The sequence below is a fragment of the Ambystoma mexicanum genome, chromosome 2p (assembly GCF_040938575.1).
Source record: "Ambystoma mexicanum isolate Mex_15411 chromosome 2p, UKY_AmexF1_1, whole genome shotgun sequence".
Classification (NCBI taxonomy): Eukaryota; Metazoa; Chordata; class Amphibia; order Caudata; family Ambystomatidae; genus Ambystoma; species Ambystoma mexicanum.
In genome coordinates this window covers 1,271,881,538-1,271,898,905 of record NC_090923.1, presented here as the reverse complement: position 1 = coordinate 1,271,898,905, position 17,368 = coordinate 1,271,881,538, and positions in this window count along the sequence as shown.

The following is a 17,368-nucleotide window of genomic DNA, read 5'->3' as shown; positions in this document are numbered from 1 at the left end:
GTGGGGGTAACAGGAGAGAGACACGGGGCATGAGCGGCGGATGGGGGGCAACAGGAGGGAGACACGGGGCATGACCAGGGGGTGGGGGGCAACAGCAGGGAGACAAGGGGCATGACCAGGACACAGGGCATGACCAGGGGGTGGGGGGCAACAGGAGAGAGACACGGGGCATGAGAGGGGGTGGGGGGTAACAGGAGAGAGACACGGGGCATGAGTGGGGGGCAACAGGAGGGAGACACGGGGCATGACCAGGGGTGGGGGGCAACAGCAGGGAGACACAAGGCATGACTGGGGGGTGGGGGGCAACAGCAAGGAGACACGGGGCATGACCGGGGGGTGGGGAGCAACAGGAGAGAGACACGGGGCATGAGAGGGGGGTGGGGAGTAACAGGAGAGAGACACAGAGCATGAGAGGGGGTGGCGGGTAACAGGAGAGAGACACAGGGCATGAGTGGGGGGTGGGGGACAACAGGAGAGAGACATGGGGCATGAGTGGGGGCAGGGGTAACTGGAGAGAGACATGGGGCATGAGCGGGGGTGGGGGTAACAGGAGAGAGAAAAGGGGTATGAGCGGGGGGTGGGGCAACAGCAGGGAGACACGGGGCATGACCAGGACACAGGGCATGACCAGGGGGTGGGGGGCAACAGGAGAGAGACACGGGGCATGAGAGGGGGTGGGGGGTAACAGGAGAGAGACACGGGGCATGAGTGGGGGGCAACAGGAGGGAGACACGGGGCATGACCAGGGGTGGGGGGCAACAGCAGGGAGACACAAGGCATGACTGGGGGGTGGGGGGCAACAGCAAGGAGACACGGGGCATGACCGGGGGGTGGGGAGCAACAGGAGAGAGACACGGGGCATGAGAGGGGGGTGGGGAGTAACAGGAGAGAGACACAGAGCATGAGAGGGGGGTGGCGGGTAACAGGAGAGAGACACAGGGCATGAGTGGGGGGTGGGGGACAACAGGAGAGAGACATGGGGCATGAGTGGGGGCAGGGGTAACTGGAGAGAGACATGGGGCATGAGCGGGGGTGGGGGTAACAGGAGAGAGAAAAGGGGTATGAGCGGGGGGTGGGGCAACAGCAGGGAGACACGGGGCATGAGAGGGGGGTGGGGGGCAACAGCATGGAGACACGGGGCATGACCGGGGGGTGGGGGGCAACAGGAGAGAGACACAGGGCATGAGAGGGGGGTGGAGGGCAACAGGAGCGAGATACAGGGCATGAGAGGGGGTGGGGGGTAACAGGAGAGAGACACGGGGCATGTGTGGGGGGTGGGGGGCAACAGCAGGGAGACACGGGGCATGAGGGGAGGGTGAGGGCAACAGCAGGGAGACCCGGGGCATGAGCGGGGGTGGGGGCAACAGTAGGGAGACACGAGTCGTGAGCGGGGGTGGGGGTAACAGGAGAGAGACACGGGGGATGAGCAGGGGGTGGGGGGCAACAGCAGGGAGACATGCGGCATGACCGGGGGTTGGGGGGCAACAGCAGGGAGACACGGTGCATGACCAGGGGGTGGGGGGCAACTGGAGAGAGACACAGGGCATGAGCAGGGGGTGGGGGGCAACAGCAGGGAGACATGGGGCATGAGCGGGGGTGGGGGGAACACGAGGGAGACACTGGGCATGAGCGGGGGTGGGGGGTAACAGGAGAGAGACACTGGGCATGAGCAGGTGGTTGGGGTAACAGCATGGAGACACGGGGCATGAGCAGGGAGTGGGGGGCAACAGCAGGGAGACATGGGGCATGACCGGGGAATGGGGCAATAGGAGAGAGACACGGGCATGAGTGGGGGGGCGGGGGGCAACAGCAGGAAGACAGGGGGCATGTGAGCGGGGGGTGGAGGGAACACAAGGGAGACATTGGGCATGAGCAGGGGGTGGGGGTAACAGGAGAGAGACATGGGGCATGAGCGGGGGTGGGGGCAACAGCAGGGAGACACGGGGCATGAGCAGGGGGTGGGGGGAACACGAGGGAGACACGGGGCATGAGCAGGGTGTGGGGGGTAAGAGTAGAGAGACACGGGGCATGAGCAGGGGGTGGGGGGCAACAGCAAGGAGATACGGGGCATGAGTGGGGGGTGTGGGGCAACAGCAGGGAGACACGGGCATGAGTGGGGGGTGGGGGCAACAGCAGGGAGACAGGGGGCATGTGAGCGGGGGATGGGGGGAACATGAGGGAGACACAGGGCATGAGCAGGGTGTGGGGGTAACAGCAGGGAGACACGGGGCATGAGAGGGGGTCGGGGGAACACGAGGGAGACATGGGGCATGAGCGGGGTGTGGGGGGTAAGAGGAGAGAGACATGGGGCATGAGCGGGGGGTGGGGGGCAACAGCAAGGAGATACGGGGCATGAGTGGGGGTGTGGTGCAACAGCAGGGAGACACGGGCATGAGTGGGGGGTGGGGGCAACAGCAGGGAGAAAGGGGGCATGTGAGCGGTGGATGGGGGAGGGAGACACGGGCATGAGCGGGGGGTGGGGGGCAACAGCAAGGAGATAGGGGTCATAAGTGGGGGGTGTGGGGCAACAGCAGGGAGACACGGGGCATGAGCGGGTGGGAGGGGGCAACAGCAGGGAGACACGGGGCATGAGCTGGGGATGGGGGAACACGAGGGAGACACAGGGCATGAGAGGGGGTGGGGGGTAACAGGAGAGAGACACGGGGCATGAGCGGGGGGTGGGGGGCAACAGGAGGGAGACACGGGGCATGACCAGGGGGTGGGGGGCAACAGCAGGGAGACACGGGGCATGACCAGGACACAGGGCATGACCAGGGGGTGGGGGGCAACAGGAGAGAGACACGGGGCATGAGAGGGAGGTGGGGGTAACAGGAGAGAGACACGGGGCATGAGTGGGGGGCAACAGGAGGGAGACACGGGGCATGAGAGGGGGTCGGGGGAACACGAGGGAGACATGGGGCATGAGCGGGGTGTGGGGGGTAAGAGGAGAGAGACACGGGGCATGAGCGGGGGGTGGGGGGCAACAGCAAGGAGATACGGGGCATGAGTGGGGGGTGTGGTGCAACAGCAGGGAGACACGGGCATGAGTGGGGGGTGGGGGCAACAGCAGGGAGACAGGGGGCATGTGAGCGGGGGATGGGGGAGGGAGACACGGGCATGAGCGGGGGGTGGGGGGCAACAGCAAGGAGATAGGGGTCATGAGTGGGGGGTGTGGGGCAACAGCAGGGAGACACGGGGCATGAGCGGGTGGGAGGGGGCAACAGCAGGGAGACACGGGGCATGAGCTGGGGATGGGGGAACACGAGGGAGACACAGGGCATGAGAGGGGGTGGGGGTAACAGGAGAGAGACACGGGGCATGAGCAGGGGGTGGGGGGCAACAGGAGGGAGACACGGGGCATGACCAGGGGGTGGGGGGCAACAGCAGGGAGACACGGGGCATGACCAGGACACAGGGCATGACCAGGGGGTGGGGGGCAACAGGAGAGAGACACGGGGCATGAGAGGGGGGTGGGGGGTAACAGGAGAGAGACACGGGGCATGAGTGGGGGGCAACAGGAGGGAGACACGGGGCATGACCAGGGGTGGGGGGCAACAGCAAGGAGACACGGGGCATGACCGGGGGGGTGGGGAGCAACAGCAGAGAGACACGGGGCATGAGAGGGGGGTGGGGAGTAACAGGAGAGAGACACAGAGCATGAGAGGGTGGTGGGGGGTAACAGGAGAGAGACACAGGGCATGAGTGGGGGGTGGGGGGCAACAGGAGAGAGACACGGGGCATGAGAGGGGGTAGGGGTAACTGGAGAGAGACACGGGGCATGAGCGGGGGTGGGGGTAACAGGAGAGAGACACAGGGTATGAGCGGGGGGTGGGGCAACAGCAGGGAGACATGGGGCATGAGAGGGGGGTGGGGGGCAACAGCATGGAGACACGGGGCATGACCGGGGGGTGGGGGGCAATAGGAGAGAGACACGGGGCATGAGAGGGGGGTGGAGGGCAACAGGAGCGAGATACAGGGCATGAGAGGGGGTGAGGGGTAACAGGAGAGAGACACGGGGCATGTGCGGGGGGTGTGGCAACAGCAGGGAGACACGGGGCATGAGTGGAGGGTGAGGGCAACAGTAGGGAGACACGGGTCATGAGCGGGGGTGGGGGTAACAGGAGAGAGACACGGGGCATGAGCAGGGGGTGGGGGGCAACAGCAGGGAGACATGGGGCATGACCGGGGGTTGGGGGGCAACATCAGGGAGACACGGTGCATGACCGGGGGGTGGGGGGCAACAGGAGAGAGACACAGGGCATGAGCAGGGGGTGGGGGGCAACAGCAGGGAGACATGGGGCATGAGCGGGGGGTGGGGGGAACTCGAGGGAGACACTGGGCATGAGCGGGGGTGGGGGATAACAGGAGAGAGACACGGGGCATGAGCAGGTGGTGGGGGTAACAGCATGGAGACACGGGGCATGAGCAGGGAGTGGGGGGCAACAGCAGGGAGACATGGGGCATGAGCGGGGAATGGGGCAATAGGAGAGAGACACGGGCATGAGTGGGGGGCAACAGCAGGAAGACAGGGGGCATGTGAGCGGGGGGTGGAGGGAACTCGAGGGAGACATGGGGCATGAGCAGGGGGTGGGGGTAACAGGAGAGAGACATGGGGCATGAGCGGGGGTGGGGGCAACAGCAGGGAGACACGGGGCATGAGCAGGGGGTGGGGGAACACGAGGGAGACACGGGGCATGAGCGGGGTGTGGGGAGTAAGAGTAGAGAGACACGGGGCATGAGTGGGGGGTGGGGGGCAACAGCAAGGAAATAGGGGGCACGAGTGGGGGTGTGGGGCAACAGCAGGGAGACACAGGCATGAGTGGGGGGTGGGGGCAACAGCAGGGAGACAGGGGGCATGTGAGCGGGGGATGGGGGAACACGAGGGAGACACAGGGCATGAGAGGGGGTGGGGGTAACAGGAGAGAGACACGGGGCATGAGCGGGGGATGGGGGCAACAGGAGGGAGACACGGGGCATGACCAGGGGGTGGGGGGCAACAGCAGGGAGACACGGGGCATGACCAGGACACAGGGCATGACCAGGGGGTGGGGGGCAACAGGAGAGAGACACGGGGCATGAGAGGGGGTGGGGGGTAACAGGAGAGAGACACGGGGCATGAGTGGGGGGCAACAGGAGGGAGACACGGGGCATGACCAGGGGTGGGGGGCAACAGCAGGGAGACACAGGGCATGATTGGGGGGTGGGGGGCAACAGCAAGGAGACACAGAGCATGAGAGGGGGGTGGCGGGTAACAGGAGAGAGACACAGGGCATGAGTGGGGGGTGGGGGGCAACAGGAGAGAGACACGGGGCATGAGTGGGGGCAGGGGTAACTGGAGAGAGACATGGGGCATGAGCGGGGGTGGGGGTAACAGGAGAGAGAAACGGGGTATGAGCGGGGGGTGGGGCAACAGCAGGGAGACACGGGGCATGAGAGGGGGGTGGGGGGCAACAGCATGGAGACACGGGGCATGACCGGGGGGTGGGGGGCAACAGGAGAGAGACACAGGGCATGAGAGGGGGGTGGAGGGCAACAGGAGCGAGATACAGGGCATGAGAGGGGGTGGGGGGTAACAGGAGAGAAACACGGGGCATGTGTGGGGGGTGGGGGGCAACAGCAGGGAGACACGGGGCATGAGCGGAGGGTGAGGGCAACAGCAGGGAGACCCGGGGCATGAGCGGGGGTGGGGGCAACAGTAGGGAGACACGAGTCGTGAGCGGGGGTGGGGGTAACAGGAGAGAGACACGGGGCATGAGCAGGGGGTGGGGGGCAACAGCAGGGAGACATGCGGCATGACCGGGGGTTGGGGGGCAACAGCAGGGAGACACGGTGCATGACCAGGGGGTGGGGGGCAACTGGAGAGAGACACAGGGCATGAGCAGGGGGTGGGGGGCAACAGCAGGGAGACATGGGGCATGAGCGGGGGTGGGGGGAACACGAGGGAGACATTGGGCATGAGCAGGGGGTGGGGGTAACAGGAGAGAGACATGGGGCATGAGCGGGGGTGGGGGCAACAGCAGGGAGACACGGGGCATGAGCAGGGGGTGGGGGGAACACGAGGGAGACAAGGGGCATGAGCAGGGTGTGGGGGGTAAGAGTAGAGAGACACGAGGCATGAGCGGGGGGTGGGGGGCAACAGCAAGGAGATACGGGGCATGAGTGGGGGGTGTGGGGCAACAGCAGGGAGACACGGGCATGAGTGGGGGGTGGGGGCAACAGCAGGGAGACAGGGGGCATGTGAGCGGGGGATGGGGGGAACATGAGGGAGACACAGGGCATGAGCAGGGTGTGGGGGTAACAGGAGAGAGACACGGGGCATGAGCGGTGGGTGGGGTGCAACAGCAGGGAGACACGGGGCATGAGCGGGGGGCAACAGCAGGGAGACATGGGGCATGAGCAGGGAGTGGGGGGTAACAAGAGAGAGACACGGGGCATGAGCGGGGGGTGGGGGGAACACGAGGGAGACACAGGGCATGAGCAGGGGGTGGGGGGCAACATCAGGGAGACACGGGGCATGAGCGGGGGGTGGGGGAACACGAGGGAGACACGGGGCATGAGCGGGGGATGGGGGGAACACAAGGGAGACACAGGGCATGAGCGGGGATGGGGGGTAACAGGAGAGAGACACGGGGCATGAGTGGGGGCAACAGGAGGGAGACGCGGGGCATGAGCGGGGGTTGGGGGCAACAGCAGGGAGACTCAGGGCATGAGCAGGGGGTGGGGGGAACACGAGGGAGACACGGGGCATGAGAGGGGGGTGGGGGGTAGCAGGAGAGAGACACGGGGCATGAGCCGGGGGTGGGGGAGCAACAGCAGGGAGATACAGGGCATGACCGGGGGGCAGGGGGGCAACAGGAGAGAGACACAGTGCATGAGCAGGGGTGGGGGCAACAGAAGGGAGACACGGGGCATGAGCGGGGCATCGTGGCAACACGAGGGAGACACAGGGCATGAGAGGGGGGTGGGGTAACAGGAGACAGACACGGGGCATGAGCAGGGGGTGGGGGGCAACAGCAGGGAGACACGGGGCATGACCGGGGAGTGGGGGGCAACAGGAGAGAGACACGGGGCATGATCAGGGGGTGGGGGAAACAGCAGGGAGACACGGGGCATGAGAGGGGGTCGGGGGAACACGAGGGAGACATGGGGCATGAGCGGGGTGTGGGGGGTAAGAGGAGAGAGACACGGGGCATGAGCGGGGGGTGGGGGGCAACAGCAAGGAGACACGGGCATGAGTGGGGGGTGGGGGCAACAGCAGGGAGACAGGGGGCATGTGAGCGGGGGATGGGGGAGGGAGACACGGGCATGAGCGGGGGGTGGGGGGCAACAGCAAGGAGATAGGGGTCATGAGTGGGGGGTGTGGGGCAACAGCAGGGAGACACGGGGCATGAGCGGGTGGGAGGGGGCAACAGCAGGGAGACACGGGGCATGAGCTGGGGATGGGGGAACACGAGGGAGACACAGGGCATGAGAGGGGGTGGGGGGTAACAGGAGAGAGACACGGGGCATGAGCGGGGGTGGGGGGCAACAGGAGGGAGACACGGGGCATGACCAGGGGGTGGGGGGCAACAGCAGGGAGACACGGGGCATGACCAGGACACAGGGCATGACCAGGGGGTGGGGGCAACAGGAGAGAGACACGGGGCATGAGAGGGGGGTGGGGGGTAACAACAGAGAGACACGGGGCATGAGTGAGGGGCAACAGGAGGGAGACACGGGGCATGAGAGGGGGTCGGGGGAACACGAGGGAGACATGGGGCATGAGCGGGGTGTGGGGGGTAAGAGGAGAGAGACACGGGGCATGAGCGGGGGGTGGGGGGCAACAGCAAGGAGATACGGGGCATGAATGGGGGGTGTGGTGCAACAGCAGGGAGACACGGGCATGAGTGGGGGGTGGGGGCAACAGCAGGGAGACAGGGGGCATGTGAGCAGAGGATGGGGGAGGGAGACACGGGCATGAGCGGGGGTGGGGGGCAACAGCAAGGAGATAGGGGTCATGAGTGGGGGGTGTGGGGCAACAGCAGGGAGACACGGGGCATGAGCGGGTGGGAGGGGGCAACAGCAGGGAGACACGGGGCATGAGCTGGGGATGGGGGAACACGAGGGAGACACAGGGCATGAGAGGGGGTGGGGGGTAACAGGAGAGAGACACGGGGCATGAGCGGGGGGTGGGGGGCAACAGGAGGGAGACATGGGGCATGACCAGGGGGTGGGGGGCAACAGCAGGGAGACACGGGGCATGACCAGGACACAGGGCATGACCAGGGGGTGGGGGGCAACAGGAGAGAGACACGGGGCATGAGAGGGGGGTGGGGGGTAACAGGATAGAGACACGGGGCATGAGTGGGGGGCAACAGGAGGGAGACACGGGGCATGACCAGGGGTGGGGGGCAACAGCAAGGAGACACGGGGCATGAGAGGGGGGTGGGGAGTAACAGGAGAGAGACACAGAGCATGAGAGGGTGGTGGGGGGTAACAGGAGAGAGACACAGGGCATGAGTGGGGGGTGGGGGGCAACAGGAGAGAGACACGGGGCATGAGAGGGGGTAGGGGTAACTGGAGAGAGACACGGGGCATGAGCGGGAGTGGGGGTAACAGGAGAGAGACACAGGGTATGAGCGGGGGATGGGGCAACAGCAGGGAGACATGGGGCATGAGAGGGGGGTGGGGGGCAACAGCATGGAGACATGGGGCATGACCGGGGGGTGGGGGGCAATAGGAGGGAGACACGGGGCATGAGAGGGGGGTGGAGGGCAACAGGAGCGAGATACAGGGCATGAGAGGGGGTGAGGGGTAACAGGAGAGAGACACGGGGCATGTGCGGGGGGGTGTGGCAACAGCAGGGAGACACGGGGCATGAGTGGAGGGTGAGGGCAACAGTAGGGAGACACGGGTCATGAGCGGGGGGTGGGGGTAACAGGAGAGAGACACGGGGCATGAGCAGGGGGTGGGGGGCAACAGCAGGGAGACATGGGGCATGACCGGGGGTTGGGGGGCAACATCAGGGAGACACGGTGCATGACCAGGGGGTGGGGGGCAACAGGAGAGAGACACAGGGCATGAGCAGGGGGTGGGGGGCAACAGCAGGGAGACATGGGGCATGAGCGGGGGGTGGGGGGAACACGAGGGAGACACTGGGCATGAGCGTGGGTGGGGGATAACAGGAGAGAGACACGGGGCATGAGCAGGTGGTGGGGGTAACAGCATGGAGACACGGGGCATGAGCAGGGAGTGGGGGGCAACAGCAGGGAGACATGGGGCATGACCGGGGAATGGGGCAATAGGAGAGAGACACGGGCATGAGTGGGGGGCAACAGCAGGAAGAAAGGGGGCATGTGAGCGGGGGGTGGAGGGAACTCGAGTGAGACATGGGGCATGAGCAGGGGGTGGGGGTAACAGGAGAGAGACATGGGGCATGAGCGGGGGTGGGGGCAACAGCAGGGAGACACGGGGCATGAGCAGGGGGTGGGGGGAACACGAGGGAGACACGGGGCATGAGCGGGGTGTGGGGGGTAAGAGTAGAGAGACACGGGGCATGAGCGGGGGGTGGGGGGCAACAGCAAGGAGATAGGGGGCATGAGTGGGGGGTGTGGGGCAACAGCAGGGAGACACGGGCATGAGTGGGGGGTGGGGGCAACAGCAGGGAGACAGGGGGCATGTGAGCGGGGGATGGGGGAACACGAGGGAGACACAGGGCATGAGAGGGGGTGGGGGTAACAGGAGAGAGACACGGGGCATGAGCGGGGGATGGGGGGCAACAGGAGGGAGACACGGGGCATGACCAGGGGGTGGGGGGCAACAGCAGGGAGACACGGGGCATGACCAGGACACAGGGCATGACCAGGGGGTGGGGGGCAACAGGAGAGAGACACGGGGCATGAGAGGGGGTGGGGGGTAACAGGAGAGAGACACGGGGCATGAGTGGGGGGCAACAGGAGGGAGACACGGGGCATGACCAGGGGTGGGGGGCAACAGCAGGGAGACACAGGGCATGACTGGGGGGTGGGGGGCAACAGCAAGGAGACACGGGGCATGACCGGGGGGTGGGGAGCAACAGGAGAGAGACACGGGGCATGAGAGGGGGGTGGGGAGTAACAGGAGAGAGACACAGAGCATGAGAGGGGGTGGCGGGTAACAGGAGAGAGACACAGGGCATGAGTGAGGGGTGGGGGGCAACAGGAGAGAGACACGGGGCATGAGTGGGGGCAGGGGTAACTGGAGAGAGACATGGGGCATGAGCGGGGGTGGGGGTAACAGGAGAGAGAAACGGGGTATGAGCGGGGGGTGGGGCAACAGCAGGGAGACACGGGGCATGAGAGGGGGGTGGGGGGCAACAGCATGGAGACACGGGGCATGACCGGGGGGTGGGGGGCAACAGGAGAGAGACACAGGGCATGAGAGGGGGGTGGAGGGCAACAGGAGCGAGATACAGGGCATGAGAGGGGGTGGGGGGTAACAGGAGAGAGACACGGGGCATGTGTGGGGGGTGGGGGCAACAGCAGGGAGACACGGGGCATGAGCGGAGGGTGAGGGCAACAGCAGGGAGACCCGGGGCATGAGCGGGGGTGGGGGCAACAGTAGGGAGACATGAGTCGTGAGCGGGGGTGGGGGTAACAGGAGAGAGACACGGGGCATGAGCAGGGGGTGGGGGGCAACAGCAGGGAGACATGCGGCATGACCGGGGGTTGGGGGGCAACAGCAGGGAGACACGGTGCATGACCAGGGGGTGGGGGGCAACTGGAGAGAGACACAGGGCATGAGCAGGGGGTGGGGGGCAACAGCAGGGAGACATGGGGCATGAGCGGGGGTGGGGGGAACACGAGGGAGACACTGGGCATGAGCGGGGGTGGGGGGTAAAAGGAGAGAGACACGGGGCATGAGCAGGTGGTTGGGGTAACAGCATGGAGACACGGGGCATGAGCAGGGAGTGGGGGGCAACAGCAGGGAGACATGGGGCATGACCGGGGAATGGGGCAATAGGAGAGAGACACGGGCATGAGTGGGGGGGTGGGGGGCAACAGCAGGAAGACAGGGGGCATGTGAGCGGGGGGTGGAGGGAACACAAGGGAGACATTGGGCATGAGCAGGGGGTGGGGGTAACAGGAGAGAGACATGGGGCATGAGCGGGGGTGGGGGCAACAGCAGGGAGACACGGGGCATGAGCAGGGGGTGGGGGGAACACGAGGGAGACACGGGGCATGAGCGGGGTGTGGGGGGTAAGAGTAGAGAGACACGAGGCATGAGCGGGGGGTGGGGGGCAACAGCAAGGAGATACGGGGCATGAGTGGGGGGTGTGGGGCAACAGCAGGGAGACACGGGCATGAGTGGGGGGTGGGGGCAACAGCAGGGAGACAGGGGGCATGTGAGTGGGGGATGAAGGGAACATGAGGGAGACACAGGGCATGAGCAGGGTGTGGGGGTAACAGGAGAGAGACACGGGGCATGAGCGGGGCGTGGGGTGCAACAGCAGGGAGACACGGGGCATGAGCGGGGGGCAACAGCAGGGAGACATGGGGCATGAGCAGGGAGTGGGGGGTAACAAGAGAGAGGCACGGGGCATGAGCGGGGGGTGGGGGGAACACGAGGGAGACACAGGGCATGAGCAGGGGTGGGGGGCAACATCAGGGAGACACGGGGCATGAGTGGGGGGTGGGGGGAACACAAGGGAGACACAGGGCATGAGCAGGGATGGGGGGTAACAGGAGAGAGACACGGGGCATGAGTGGGGGCAACAGGAGGGAGACGCGGGGCATGAGCGGGGGTGGGGGGCAACAGCAGGGAGACACAGGGCATGAGCAGGGGGTGGGGGGAACACGAGGGAGACACGGGGCATGAGAGGGGGGTGGGGGGTAGCAGGAGAGAGACACGGGGCATGAGCGGGGGGCAGGGGGGCAACAGGAGAGAGACACAGTGCATGAGCAGGGGTGGGGGCAACAGAAGGGAGACACGGGGCATGAGCGGGGCATCGTGGGAACACGAGGGAGACACAGGGCATGAGAGGGGGGTGGGGTAACAGGAGAGAGACACGGGGCATGAGCAGGGGGTGGGGGGCAACAGCAGGGAGACACGGGGCATGACCGGGGAGTGGGGGGCAACAGGAGAGAGACACGGGGCATGATCAGGGGGTGGGGGAAACAGCAGGGAGACACGGGGCATGAGAGGGGGTCGGGGGAACACGAGGGAGACATGGGGCATGAGCGGGGTGTGGGGGGTAAGAGGAGAGAGACACAGGGCATGAGCGGGGGGTGGGGGGCAACAGCAAGGAGATATGGGGCATGAGTGGGGGGTGTGGTGCAACAGCAGGGAGACACGGGCATGAGTGGGGGGTGGGGGCAACAGCAGGGAGACAGGGGGCATGTGAGCGGAGGATGGGGGAGGGAGACACGGGCATGAGCGGGGGGTGAGGGGCAACAGCAAGGAGATAGGGGTCATGAGTGGGGGGTGTGGGGCAACAGCAGGGAGACACGGGGCATGAGCGGGTGGGAGGGGGCAACAGCAGGGAGACACGGGGCATGAGCTGGGGATGGGGGAACACGAGGGAGACACAGGGCGTGAGAGGGGGTGGGGGGTAACAGGAGAGAGACACGGGGCATGAGCGGGGGGCGGGGGGCAACAGGAGGGAGACACGGGGTATGACCAGGGGGTGGGGGGCAACAGCAGGGAGACACGGGGCATGACCAGGACACAGGGCATGACCAGGGGGTGGGGGGCAACAGGAGAGAGACACGGGGCATGAGAGGGGGGTGGGGGGTAACAGGAGAGAGACACGGGGCATGAGTGGGGGGCAACAGGAGGGAGACACGGGGCATGAGAGGGGGTTGGGGGAACATGAGGGAGACATGGGGCATGAGCGGGGTGTGGGGGGTAAGAGGAGAGAGACACGGGGCATGAGCGGGGGGGTGGGGGGCAACAGCAAGGAGATACGGGGCATGAGTGGGGGGTGTGGGGCAACAGCAGGGAGACACGGGCATGAGTGGGGGGTGGGGGCAACAGCAGGGAGACAGGGGGCATGTGAGCGGGGGATGGGGGAACACGAGGGAGACACAGGGCATGAGAGGGGGTGGGGGTAACAGGAGAGAGACACGGGGCATGAGCGGGGGATGGGGGGCAACAGGAGGGAGACACGGGGCATGACCAGGGGGTGGGGGGCAACAGCAGGGAGACACGGGGCATTACCAGGACACAGGGCATGACCAGGGGTGGGGGGCAACAGGAGAGAGACACGGGGCATGAGTGGGGGGCAACAGGAGGGAGACACGGGGCATGACCAGGGGTGGGGGGCAACAGCAGGGAGACACAGGGCATGACTGGGGGGTGGGGGGCAACAGCAAGGAGACACGGGGCATGACCGGGGGGTGGGGAGCAACAGGAGAGAGACACGGGGCATGAGAGGGGGGTGGGGAGTAACAGGAGAGAGACACAGAGCATGAGAGGGGGGTGGCGGGTAACAGGAGAGAGACACAGGGCATGAGTGGGGGGTGGGGGGCAACAGGAGAGAGACACGGGGCATGAGTGGGGGCAGGGGTAACTGGAGAGAGACATGGGGCATGAGCGGGGGTGGGGGTAACAGGAGAGAGAAACGGGGTATGAGCGGGGGGTGGGGCAACAGCAGGGAGACACGGGGCATGAGAGGGGGGTGGGGGGCAACAGCATGGAGACACGGGGCATGACCGGGGGGTGGGGGGCAACAGGAGAGAGACACAGGGCATGAGAGGGGGGTGGAGGGCAACAGGAGCGAGATACAGGGCATGAGAGGGGGTGGGGGGTAACAGGAGAGAGACACGGGGCATGTGTGGGGGGTGGGGGGCAACAGCAGGGAGACACGGGGCATGAGCGGAGGGTGAGGGCAACAGCAGGGAGACCCGGGGCATGAGCGGGGGTGGGGGCAACAGTAGGGAGACATGAGTCGTGAGCGGGGGTGGGGGTAACAGGAGAGAGACACGGGGCATGAGCAGGGGGTGGGGGGCAACAGCAGGGAGACATGCGGCATGACCGGGGGTTGGGGGGCAACAGCAGGGAGACACGGTGCAAGACCAGGGGGTGGGGGCAACTGGAGAGAGACACAGGGCATGAGCAGGGGGTGGGGGGCAACAGCAGGGAGACATGGGGCATGAGCGGGGGTGGGGGGAACACGAGGGAGACACTGGGCATGAGCGGGGGTGGGGGGTAACAGGAGAGCGACACGGGGCATGAGCAGGTGGTTGGGGTAACAGCATGGAGACACGGGGCATGAGCAGGGAGTGGGGGGCAACAGCAGGGAGACATGGGGCATGACCGGGGAATGGGGCAATAGGAGAGAGACACGGGCATGAGTGGGGGGGCGGGGGGCAACAGCAGGAAGACAGGGGGCATGTGAGCGGGGGGTGGAGGGAACACAAGGGAGACATTGGGCATGAGCAGGGGGTGGGGGTAACAGGAGAGAGACATGGGGCATGAGCGGGGGTGGGGGCAACAGCAGGGAGACACGGGGCATGAGCAGGGGGTGGGGGGAACACGAGGGAGACACGGGGCATGAGCGGGGTGTGGGGGGTAAGAGTAGAGAGACACGAGGCATGAGCGGGGGGTGGGGGGCAACAGCAAGGAGATACGGGGCATGAGTGGGGGGTGTGGGGCAACAGCAGGGAGACACGGGCATGAGTGGGGGGTGGGGGCAACAGCAGGGAGACAGGGGGCATGTGAGCAGGGGATGGGGGAACATGAGGGAGACACAGGGCATGAGCAGGGTGTGGGGGTAACAGGAGAGAGACACAGGGCATGAGCGGGGGGTGGGGTGCAACAGCAGGGAGACACGGGGCATGAGCGGGGGGCAACAGCAGGGAGACATGGGGCATGAGCAGGGAGTGGGGGGTAACAAGAGAGAGACACGGGGCATGAGCGGGGGGTGGGGGGAACACGAGGGAGACACAGGGCATGAGCAGGGGTGGGGGGCAACATCAGGGAGACACGGGGCATGAGCGGGGGGTGGGGGGAACACAAGGGAGACACAGGGCATGAGCGGGGATGGGGGGTAACAGGAGAGAGACACGGGGCATGAGTGGGGGCAACAGGAGGGAGACGCGGGGCATGAGCGGGGGTGGGGGGCAACAGCAGGGAGACACAGGGCATGAGCAGGGGGTGGGGGGAACACGAGGGAGACACGGGGCATGAGAGGGGGGTGGGGGGTAGCAGGAGAGAGACACGGGGCATGAGCGGGGGGTGGGGGAGCAACAGCAGGGAGATACAGGGCATGACCGGGGGGCAGGGGGGCAACAGGAGAGAGACACAGTGCATGAGCAGGGGTGGGGGCAACAGAAGGGAGACACGGGGCATGAGCGGGGCATCGTGGGAACACGAGGGAGACACAGGGCATGAGAGGGGGGTGGGTAACAAGAGAGAGACACGGGGCATGAGCAGGGGGTGGGGGGCAACAGCAGGGAGACACGGGGCATGACCGGGGAGTGGGGGGCAACAGGAGAGAGACACGGGGCATGATCAGGGGGTGGGGGAAACAGCAGGGAGACACGGGGCATGAGAGGGGGTCGGGGGAACACGAGGGAGACATGGGGCATGAGCGGGGTGTGGGGGGTAAGAGGAGAGAGACACGGGGCATGAGCGGGGGGTGGGGGGCAACAGCAAGGAGATACGGGGCATGAGTGGGGGGTGTGGTGCAACAGCAGGGAGACACGGGCATGAGTGGGGGCTGGGGGCAACAGCAGGGAGACAGGGGGCATGTGAGCGGGGGATGGGGGAGGGAGACACGTGCATGAGCGGGGGGTGGGGGGCAACAGCAAGGAGATAGGGGTCATGAGTGGGGGGTGTGGGGCAACAGCAGGGAGACACGGGGCATGAGCGTGTGGGAGGGGGCAACAGCAGGGAGACACGGGGCATGAGCTGGGGATGGGGGAACACGAGGGAGACACAGGGCATGAGAGGGGGTGGGGGGTAACAGGAGAGAGACACGGGGCATGAGCGGGGGGTGGGGGGCAACAGGAGGGAGACACGGGGCATGACCAGGGGGTGGGGGGCAACAGCAGGGAGACACGGGGCATGACCGGGGAGTGGGGGGCAACAGGAGAGAGACACGGGGCATGATCAGGGGGTGGGGGAAACAGCAGGGAGACACGGGGCATGAGAGGGGGTCGGGGGAACACGAGGGAGACATGGGGCATGAGCGGGGTGTGGGGGGTAAGAGGAGAGAGACACGGGGCATGAGCGGGGGGTGGGGGGCAACAGCAAGGAGATACGGGGCATGAGTGGGGGGTGTGGGGCAACAGCAGGGAGACACGGGGCATGAGCGGGTGGGAGGGGGCAACAGCAGGGAGACACGGGGCATGAGCTGGGGATGGGGGAACACGAGGGAGACACAGGGCATGAGAGGGGGTGGGGGGTAACAGGAGAGAGACACGGGGCATGAGCGGGGGGTGGGGGGCAACAGGAGGGAGACACGGGGCATGACCAGGGGGTGGGGGGCAACAGCAGGGAGACACGGGGCATGACCAGGACACAGGACATGACCAGGGGGTGGGGGGCATCAGGAGAGAGACACGGGGCATGAGAGGGGGGTCGGGGGTAACAGGAGAGAGACACAGGGCATGAGTGGGGGGCAACAGGAGGGAGACACGGGGCATGAGAGGGGGTTGGGGGAACATGAGGGAGACATGGGGCATGAGCGGGGTGTGGGGGGTAAGAGGAGAGAGACACGGGGCATGAGCGGGGGGTGGGGGGCAACAGCAAGTAGATACGGGGCATGAGTGGGGGGTGTGGTGCAACAGCAGGGAGACACGGGCATGAGTGGGGGGTGGGGGCAACAGCTGGGAGACAGGGGGCATGTGAGCGGGGGATGGGGGAGGGAGACACGGGCATGAGCGGGGGGTGGGGGGCAACAGCAAGGAGATAGGGTCATGAGTGGGGGGTGTGGGGCAACAGCAGGGAGACACGGGGCATGAGCGGGTGGGAGGGGGCAACAGCAGGGAGGCACGGGACATGAGCTGGGGATGGGGAAACACGAGGGAGACACAGGGCATGAGAGGGGGTGGGGGGTAACAGGAGAGAGACACGGGGCATGAGCGGGGGGTGGGGGGCAACAGGAGGGAGACACGGGGCATGACCAGGGGGTGGGGGGCAACAGCAGGGAGACACGGGGCATGACCAGGACACAGGGCATGACCAGGGGGTGGGGGGTAACAGGAGAGAGACACGGGGCATGAGCGGGGGGTGGGGGGCAACAGGAGGGAGACACGGGGCATGACCAGGGGGTGGGGGGCAACAGCAGGGAGACACGGGGCATGACCAGGACACAGGACATGACCAGGGGGTGGGGGGCATCAGGAGAGAGACACGGGGCATGAGAGGGGGGTCGGGGGTAACAGGAGAGAGACACGGGGCATGA